General features: G+C 50.0%; 1 pseudogene; it reads left to right on the top strand.

Annotated features, from left to right (window-relative positions):
* The first annotated feature begins 827 nt into the window (after positions 1-827).
* On the top strand, positions 828-7,459 carry LOC144139746 (serine/threonine-protein phosphatase PP1-alpha catalytic subunit pseudogene; annotated as a pseudogene).
* Positions 7,460-8,119: the final 660 nt, after the last annotated feature.

Genomic DNA, 8,119 nt, shown 5'->3' with positions numbered 1-8,119 from the left:
TCATGTGCCCCGTGCCGGAGCAGCGCAGGCACTGCGGGGCCCTGCCAGGTACGCACGACAACGAGCGCCTGCTCCCCTGCAACACGGAGCTGGTGCGGCAAATCGTCGGCTCTCACGCCCGAGTTCAGCCTGAGCGTCACCGACCGCGTCGTCGTGCCTTTGTCCTGCACTCCCCTGACACGCCAGCGCTCCCGGGACACGTCGATGACTCGGCCGTACGGTGCCAACGCCGCACGAACGTCGTCGTCCGGAACATTGTGAAGGAGCCAGTGTATCTTGAGGCGCACGTCTTGATTTGCGGGGTCCATGACGATACACCGGCGCTCCTTGACCCTGACGTCGTCGCACGAGAGCATCCTCTTAACCCCGGCGTCGTCCTTGAAGGTGACGGCCCACACATGATTCATCCGATGCGCTCCCGAGGCAACCACCTCGTGGAGCAGAGTCAGATGAGCCAACATGTCCCGGAATTCTTCCACTCGATAAGGCCGAGCACGTACGTCAGCATGAACAAAAACTGCGTTCAAAACACATCGTCCTGTCGGTAACGTAGGCAGCGAAACTAGGTAATCGTCAGCGTCCTGTTCAAAGAGCCTGTTTCCGCGACCAGTCATGGTCGCACTAACCGCTCCAGCGGAGCCAAGCATCCTGCGGCCGCTCACGAGCGTAACCGGAAGCAGAATCAGTGCGCTATCTCTGCCCACTGCCTACGGCAGAACAACATTTGTTGTCGTTTTCATTCCTTTCTTCGTGGCGAAATTACCAAAACTACGAATCGGATAAGTAACGTTTATAGTATAGTGCGTGCCGCTTGACATTTGAATATGATGGCACGTGAGTAAAACAGGCTCACAATTGACCACCAACCGAATGGCTACCGAGAGACGGGACTAGAAGTAAGGGTCGACCACTAACTCGAAGGAGTGACTGAGAAACTTTGACTGAGGGACTGAGAAGGGAGTGAGAAACTTTGATGTCAAAGAATGGACTCGGACAGTGCAGGATCGGTTGGAGGTCAATGCTGGAGGCCTTCGTCTTGTAGTGGAAATAGGCTGATGATGATCATTACGACACCAAATTCAGGAGGAATTTTCGGATTTGACAATTCATGCTTACTTTTGAACGTGTCATCGGTTGTCTCGTTCTTCTTGCGAACGCCAGTCCTACGCTCGGGCCCACACGTCGGAATGTATGTTGAAAATAAATGAGATGGGCGCCGCCAGGAGGCGATAGCGAGGTTAGAAGAGGACAAAGCTGCGGGTACTGCCACGCTCTGCGTGCATTCCACGGCTTCCACGAAAACCTGGAGCCTCGGCCCTGCATCCTTTCCTTTATCCGCGCCACCCGCGGAATACCAAACCACTCAAGACCTGCGGAGGCATCCGCGGCCAGTTAGAGGTCCCCCGCCTGCAGTTTGACTACAGTGCGCCTTCCCGCCGAAGGCGAAGTACCTCTTCCTGGGGAACTTCGTGGACAAGGCCAAGGCAAGCAGCCCACAGAGAACGGCTGCCTCCTGCTGGCCTACAAGGTCAAGTACGCGGAGGGCTTCTTTCTGCTGCGGGGCAACCGGTGTGCCTCCATCAACTGCTTCCACGGCTTCCACCAGGAGAGTAAGAGCCGCTACAGCACCAAGCTGTGAAAGAAGACCGCCGCGGACTGCTTCGACTGACTTCCCATCGCGGCCATCATCGACGAGGGGATCTGCTGCCACGGGGGACTGTCTCCCGACCTCCTGTCAATGGAGCATGTCAAGAGCCTCTCGAGGCCAACGACATACACGACACAGGCCCTATGTGAGATCGTGCAGTCGAAAACCGTCAAGGACCGAGTCCAGTTCTTGTACGAGAATGACCGTGGATTGACCTTCACCTTTCGGTCTCACTTGGTCTCCAACTTCCCCAGCAAGCGTGACCTTGAGTTGGTGACTTTGGTGTTGGGCACAACTGTTGCGGCGATTCGCCAACCCTGCGCTATCATGTCCGTCGACAGGACCCTTATATGTAGCTTCCACATACTGTAGCCTCTGAAAATGGATGAATGATTAAAATCTTTATTGAACACAGCAGGTGTTGTTGCCGGTGCAGCCGCTTGTTGGATGGACCCTAGTCGGTTACACCCTGGCTGCGGCTGGCTGCTCGGGCCTCTTTCATTAGTTCAAGCTGGTAAGTAGGTCCCTAGCTGATCAATCTCACCATCCTCTGTTGTGAGGATTGGTTGGTTATGGGCTGCAGATCTCGTGTTTTCTGGCCAACCCAACACCTTGTCGTATATTGTTCCAGGTACTGGACCGTAGTTCCATGTCGCCTAATATGTTGTTCGATATATGGCAGGGTTCATTAGATAGATGGCATGGAGGATGCTGAGGTGCGGATCTCTGTTGGTAAGGAGTCGTATGAAGCTGGTGGCTTCATCTCGAGTTGGTTGTGCCGATCAGGGAAAACTGGCCGTTTGTGTACGTAGTCCCTCCAAGATGCCTGTGGAGCCGAGAGAGGTTGTGGGTTAGATTTAAGGGGTGATAAGCACTCTGTCAGAAAAATGGTGCGGTGTGTATAGGCAAACTACCAGTTCAATGGTTTCAATTCTGGGCCACCTGTCACAATAACGCCGTGTTGGTCAAGAAATGAGCGGTGGGGAAGAGTAGCAGCCACAGAGACAAGAATGAAAAAAAAGAACGATCGTTTTCCCTCCAGAAACAGGGGTGCATGTGAAGCCTGACGTAAGACAAAAGGAAAACGACCAAACTGTAAACGGAATGACCGTAAAACGAAAACAAAAACACTTCTGCAGAAACCCAAAGGTGATGGCCGATCTGAAAACTCAAAACCACCAATCGACCAAAACGAATCCCGTTCATGTCGCCGAGCTTTACCCTAACACAAATGTTTGCTGTACGGTGTACATCATTGTTTTGATACTATCGGGAGCGTTTACATTATTCAATGGCTACCCCCGCTCTTCCGCAAAACGGACCAATCGCGTACTACCCATGCATTGCAAGACGTTGAAATGCCCGACTAGAGCCAGCGACCGCAGCGGCAATGTGTCGTGATTTCAGCTCCCATTGTGACGTGATATAGAGCAACACTGGTGCGCGCGCACACACCGAGTGAAGAGCTGCTCCCGAAGAGCCCGCTAGTAAAGATGCGTATAGGCGTTTCCTAGTCAGCACAGCCAAGCGACGCATGGCACCATCTAGGGGCATGTTTGAAGCTATGTCCACGTGCATGTGGCCCTCAATTTAATCGCTCAGACCCGCTTGGTCTCGTAGTGTAGTAGTTCCGCTCCTGTGAAGCAAACATCCTAACCCGGGTTCAAATCCCGTTACCGCTTTTTTAGATGGCCGAGTCAACACTATCCCTGGCAAAATTTTCTAAATAGGTACGGGACAAACACTTCTAGGGCATCATCATCATCATCATTATGATCGGGGTCGTCATAGTCATCATAAGATTATGCGAATAATATTCGGTTTTTCCCCAGTGCGTTTCAGTGTATGTCGCCATCGACGACCCAAGTCAGCCAATACAAGCTTCGCAAGAAAATGCCGGAGCTGAAAAGAGTAAAAAAAAACACTTGTGCGATCCGATGGAATTTAAATCCTGGGCTGCATATAAGCCGCCTAGTGCTGTACCAATTACTGTGCTAGCTGCACACATTGCCAGCATTAAACAGAAGTGGTTCGGTTTTTTTCGTGGCCCCTACGCACGGGGGAATGGCCAGGAATCGGGATGTTTGAGGGGGGAGCAATGTGACCGCTTTATACACTTGATAAATTATCATATGGAAACGTAAATGTTGCCTTCAACGGGGTGAGGCCCATGGATCAGCCTCTGCTTGATAAATAAAAATATTTATTCTCTCTCTTTCTGTAGGATAGGCGTACCACCTGACACCTGTCCATGATAGCACTTGAGTAGGACAGGTGCGCACCAGCCGCGCGGAACCCCCATTCTAGGGAAACTGTGGCGGGGCCAGATTAAAAAAAAGAAAGAGAGGAGGCTTTTGTAAGAAGAAAGCCGAGGGCCTGATAAGGGGTCGACACCACACGTCAGACAGCTTCGGACCCTTTTCATCTACCTTCCCCCCAACCCTAAAACCTCACAGCATATACTCAGTTACAACTCAAGAACGGCACCACCTCATGTAGTGTATCACTCCGCCAAAGCGCCGGACCCGTGACGTCAGTGCGCGCGCGTTTTGAAAGGGGTTTGCTATGAATGCGTGATATCGTCTGCCTTGTCTCCCGCAGTTTGTTCGTCGTCACTGGAGTCGTTTAAAAGCATATGAAGTCCAAAAAATCACGGGAACGGCTCACGCCATGTTCAAAATATTCCCAGTAACGCCCTGCTTGCGCCGCGCTGAGAAACATCCGGCTACAGTGATAAGGCACAGCGGCAGCTTCCGGTGCCGTTCTGGAGTTGTCACCGAGTATAGCATAACCGTGGGGTCTCCCAGGATGCTGTCTTCTACTTGCTATACTCTTCAGGGATGGAGGGGAGGAAATGGAGGAACTGTAGGAAGTAATCCGGAAGATAAGGAGAAAGAGGAGGCAAAACGTTTATTGAGCAAAACTTCGTTTGGTCCGGGTACCGGGACATGCAGGTATCTGGCTTAAAGGGACACTGAATTGAATTTGTCAAGCTCCCGTTTTTGCTTGCACTGCGTAGACTGGCTCAAATTAGCCCACTTTTCATCGTTTATCCGGTTGACAAATCGGTAATTATTTTACACAGCGCGAAAGAAGAAAAACTACTATGCGCGGTTTGCGGCCGCTACACCAACTAAAGCTGTGACGTTGGGAGGAGGGAGCACTGTGATTGGACGAAGCCCAAGGTTAGCAATCAAACAAGTTTCGGTTTCGGTTTCGGTTCTGTAAAACACAACCGATGGCGTTGTTGGATGGGCATTCTCGGTATCTCAGTAATCATCGTACCCCGCTTCTGCCATGTTGTCGGCTGTAAAATGCGTAAGATAAGCCTCCCAGGACGGCTTGGAGTCGTAGCATTCACTAGCCGAGGCCTACGTAGTGCATGAATGCCCTCCGCGTACCCACAGACGCTCAAATGCCATGCGCTTTTCTCCCATATTTGGAGCTTGCCTCACTCATGCCTGTATCGTAAAAAACGTGATCGCACCAAGCTAAGGGTCTGTTGATTCTGGCCTGTGCCCACTGCCCACAAGCAGTCGGTGCTTATGGCAACAGCACGCCAACGAGAACTAGCTAGCGCGCCAGTGCCAGCCTGCGGGCGTTCTGCGAACTAGTTCGTGGAGCAATGAACGTTGCGGCTCAAAAAAAGGTGAACTCAGTATAGAAAACATAGGCGGAAAACAAAAAAGTTAACTTAAAAAAAAAAAGAAGCACGCAGCAGCGGGGATTCGAACTCGCGACTTGTAAAACACTTGCAATGACACACCCAGCGCTCTGGACCACTCGGCCACAAGGCGGGCTCTGCTGACCTTTGTAATATAAGGTATATATTGTATAACCAGTGTACACTTTTATTTAGTTTTGGCATTTCAAGCAGCTTAGGTGACTATTTGTTGTTTTGCGCTCGTGCAGTAAGCATCCCCCAAGCATCCCCCAGTAAGCATCCCCCAATCGACGGTTCTCCTCGGTAAGACGAAGATACTCAGAAAGTACATGCAGCCGGCTAAACCTCCCGCTGTCTGCTACAGTTATTTTGTCAATCGGGGCGAAGGAACTGGGATCCTGCCACGGGGATCCTTGCAGTGCGTTGCACTCATTCATCCTGGAATCAGGCCGTCTGCCGTGCTAGACATCATTTAGCCCCACTGGATTCCCTTGTCAAGAATATGCGCGCCCAGCTCACATCTTCGTCTGTACCACTTTCTTTGTGTTTCTTACTTCAAAATTTAATTTAATGGTGTTCGCTTTTACCTTTTTTCTTTCTTTCTCTAATCTCCTTACTTTTATTTCTCTACCCATCTACTGCTAATCCATCCTAATATTTACATATTTTTTTTTTCCTACAAAAATTACCTACTTTCTTTCGGTAAGGCGCCCATTTCCTGGCCAATCCCCCTGAGTGGGTACGCGCCATTTCACTGGAACCACCACCACCACCAAGAAGGAGAAAACGTGGGTGGCCTCCTCAGACCAGGACGCCGCGCACTGCCGCTGCTCGTGTGGCCCGCTGGATCAGTGTTAGGTGCTCCTGTAGGTGCAAGGTCGTCAACAGCAAGCAGCTGGGACCAGCAGGCCCCTGGTCCTAGCTGGGACCAGCAAGCTGTTGGTCCCTGTTGGACCGACAGGCTTGCTGCTCCCAGCTAGAATAAATCACTTGGTAGGTAGAATATATATCGCCAGTGGCATGTGCCTCGAGCTTGAATAGCATGACGTACACACACACATGATGCACTCAGAATCATTTTATTTACCAGAAAATGTTGCAACTGCCATGCAAACTTCCCTTGTCGTTTTTACAGCATCTTAATTACCTGGTGTCTTGAACTTCTCAGGAGAAGTTTTTATACAATGGCCATTGAATAGCATTGCCATTATGAATTTATATCAGAATGGTATTCACCTTTGCACAGCAAGCGATGCAGGTAGCGTCTTTTTGTCGTCATCAGGCATTTAGTACATAGGACTCAGAAACTCTAACAAAGACGTACGAAGTGGCGAGTCCTACGCACCACACCATGACGCCGCGAAATGCGGCCGAGTTCACGTTCACAAAAGTTAGTCTGGCAAGAAAAAGTCTTCGGTAATACTCAATGATTGACGCCGACGGTTTTTATGTCGAATTACGCTACAAGACGCTCAGTTGGCGCCGTATTCGTCCCGCGCAAACGCACAATCATACCACCGCATATTAGTATCAAACTCTATGTACCACCGCACACCGCACTATATAATCGTCGCCATGTTGGCTAGGAAACAACTAGCCTTGCATGGATTCAGCTGACTTCCCGGCCGGCTTGTTAAAGAGAGAAAGAGATAGCCCTTATTACAACAAGAAGACGCTAGGTCAATTGGGGGAAGCGCAAGTAGAAGGTGGGATGTTCGTAGATTGGGACAGGTGTACCGATACTTCGTCCTGCAGTGGACTTAAATACCCAACTGCTGCTGATGATGATGGTGATGATGACGACGCGAATATTAAGAAGGGTTTTCTGAATAGACAAAGTTATTTCTCTAAATGAAGCTGAAGACTCGCTGGTAAGCACAGCGCTCTCCGGCTCAGTCTAGAGGTCTTCCAGCCAGCCTCGTTAATTACGGCGGCAAGGTATCCTAAAGCTTCAAGGCCAACAGGAATCCATTTGGCTATCTTTGGCAGACTTTCAACAGCTGAAATTTCACTGGAAAGCAGATTGGTGTCCTTCACGTAAGCTTGAGGTTACTTTAACCGCTAGCAGCATGTCGTGTCCCCCAATTGAATACAAATCTTTACAGGACACGTTTGGTGCAACCTTCTCTGTGCAGATACTGCAGTGAAGATGAGTCCATAGATTATTACTTGATGTCCTGTAGATGATTTTCCAGAATCAGATTACAGCTTACGGAGGCGCTGCTTTTCAGCCTGGGATTGCCTTGTCTGTACCGAGTCTCCTTTCACTCGGAGCGTCTGAGACGGGGTTATACCGCTGGTATGAGTGCTCTGCCCTTCTGAGCATCATAGACAGGTGGAATCGATTTCCGCTCTGACTGGATTCGTTTACATTGGCAAATTATTTAACCTGTTATGGTCTTCCCGATTCCCTCTTCTTTTCTATATTGGATGTCAGATTCAAAAAGATTTTTAACAAGTCTAAATTTCCTTTATATGGAGCCCTTGGTCAATCAGACCTTTTTCCTACCATTTGTGTGTGGCCGATCCCCTGTATAGGCATGTACCATTCAAAAAGTAAGATGATCATCATCATCTTCTTCTTCTTTTTCGATTCAGGCTTAATTGTGAAGTCTGTGATATGTTGTTTCGTTCGCTTTTAGCACGCGGGTCATCTCCTCCGGCAGGCAGGTCCGAATGTATGTTGCATATAACGAATGATATGGCTGCGACCAGGGGGCGGTAGCGGGATCAAAAGAGAACAAAGCCACGTCCACTGCCCCGCTCTGAGTGCGTTCCATCGCTTCTACGATAACCGGACGGTCGGG

The sequence above is a fragment of the Haemaphysalis longicornis genome, unplaced genomic scaffold (assembly GCF_048455015.1).
Source record: "Haemaphysalis longicornis isolate Haplotype H1 unplaced genomic scaffold, Haemaphysalis longicornis Haplotype H1 scaffold_5, whole genome shotgun sequence".
Lineage (NCBI taxonomy): Eukaryota > Metazoa > Arthropoda > Arachnida > Ixodida > Ixodidae > Haemaphysalis > Haemaphysalis longicornis.
Note: the sequence above shows the minus strand (reverse complement) of the source record. Positions and strands in the feature narration are given on the sequence as shown.